The sequence below is a fragment of the Schistocerca nitens genome, chromosome 6, assembly GCF_023898315.1.
Source record: "Schistocerca nitens isolate TAMUIC-IGC-003100 chromosome 6, iqSchNite1.1, whole genome shotgun sequence".
NCBI classification, from domain to species: Eukaryota; Metazoa; Arthropoda; class Insecta; order Orthoptera; family Acrididae; genus Schistocerca; species Schistocerca nitens.
Genome location: NC_064619.1, coordinates 169,111,245 through 169,113,303, shown reverse-complemented (window position 1 = coordinate 169,113,303; position 2,059 = coordinate 169,111,245). Strand labels below are relative to the sequence as shown.

At 35.3% G+C, this 2,059-nt stretch overlaps 1 non-coding gene across 1 annotated transcript; it reads right to left on the bottom strand.

Moving 5' to 3' along the window:
• Nucleotides 1–680: 680 nt before the first annotated feature.
• Trnap-agg (transfer RNA proline (anticodon AGG)) lies at nt 681–752 on the bottom strand. Its single transcript has one exon. It is a non-coding gene; the product is annotated as a tRNA-Pro (tRNA).
• Nucleotides 753–2,059: the final 1,307 nt, after the last annotated feature.

Sequence of the window (2,059 nt, the reverse complement as noted above, 5' to 3'; positions counted from 1 at the left end):
ATATTTGTCTAGAGCACTTAGCGACTTTATTCGTAATTTCGTACTTTTTTTCTAATGAAAGTATTAACTGTTCAGCAGTAGGTATAACGTTTAAATTTATTATTTATTTATTACTACCTCTATCCGCAGCACATTTTGCTGACAGTATACACACTTACTTCTGAATGCATCTGCAAAATTGTCATTTTACGGCTCATAATTTGAGAGCTATGACGTCATAAACATTGAGGTCAGTGAAAAAGTACTGTAGCTGTTTTATACTTGGGAGTTAGAACATTTAAAGAATGAGGGTTACTAGTTTTTTACTAAATGAACTTACGTTATTAACTATATTCTTATGCTGTTACTGGACAACAATATCGTACTATTGTCACTTCGTAAGCTTTGGTTATTTGTTAACAACGACTGGCTGTTTCTTTTTCGTAACCTTACGATGCTTTTAGGAAAATGGCGTATATTATTCCACAAAGCCGTCTTGAATGGTGAAACTATGAGTGTTCTAATAAAGAATCTAGTTTAATTTGCTCTTTAATTCGTCCTAACACACCTATGCTGCTTAGTGTGTTGTAATATTCTGTCCATATGATAATGTGTATGTAAATGTATTAACAGCAGGGATAGAAATCAAATTGTCAAAGTTTCGGGAATTAAAATAAGATGTAGGAGCAAAAAATAAATTCGGGCTCGTCCGGGATTTGAACCCGGGACCTCTCGCACCCTAAGCGAGAATCATACCCCTAGACCAACGAGCCACGTTTGGACCTCGGCAAATATTAAACTTTTGACAATTAGTAGCTTAGCCAATAGATAAAGTCAGAATAGCATAGGAACTTCATCGTGATATACTGTAAGATGACTGGGACATAGGTGACTCTTCAGTTTAAAGCTACTTCTCATTGTAAGTATACAGAATAATTACAGGTATTCTGTAATTGTAAGTACCACAGAGTGATTTAAAATAATCATGTTGAAAATAAAGTAAAATAGTGAATAAGTATTTACTTAAAGTACTTTTTTAGCATGAGAGAATAAAATGTAACATCAGGCACAGTTATTTGTGACAGCCAGTCATAAATTCTTCTACGCTGTAATAATATTTACTTGCTAGGTATTTTTGTAAATGTTGTCCAAATTCTTCTGGTTCATAATTTTTAAATTTTATCACAGACTTTATTTCCCAGACTCATACCCTTATTGTAAGGTCTTCTCCAGCAGTTTTAGCCAATGATATATTCCCATTTGAACCCAACAACTGATATTTGTTTCTTGTTTCATAATCATGCTTAAACAGATCATGCTGAAAAAGTCGTGGTTTTTGTTTAGAAAACTTAAAAGAGGCCAGGTACAGTCATAAGATTACGGGTATTGAACAGAGGTCTGCACGATTGCCTTTTTTTCTGCACCTGTCATGGCCCTAATGATTTTTTTCTGTAGCCTTAAGACTCTGTGTAACTTTGTTTTCTCTGATCGCCAAAAAATTATACCATATCTATTCACAGATACAAATATGCATGATATACAACTTTTCTGACTGATGTTTCTATTATACTGCTTATAACATTCATTGCAAATAGTAGACTATTTAGACAGTGACACATGCATTTTACTGCAAACTACAAACATTTTACTGGTGAACTTTACCCACAGGTATGGTTTCCCCGAATGGTAATGTGTAACTTAAAAGTAGTTCTGGGCTATTCAGTAATGTGAAATTGACTCAAGCACACTTGATAGAGAATGTTTTACGAAACATGGGCTTCACCTTAACAGAAATGGGAAGGCCTGGTTAGGAAACTTAATAAGGGAAGCAATTAAATGCAATTCCAAAGTGACAGCCACTGAACTGGGATGGTATAAATCTCCAGTAGCAGAAACACCAGCACAAACAGCAGCAGCATGCAAATAGACCTCCATAAAACAGTAGCAACAGAGGAACCTACTACTGAACCAACATTAGCAGCAGCAGCAGCTGAGCAGCAGCAGCAGAACTAACATCAGAAGCAAGAGTTACAGCATCAAAAACGAACCAACCAGAATCATTAGCAGTTACAGAAACATC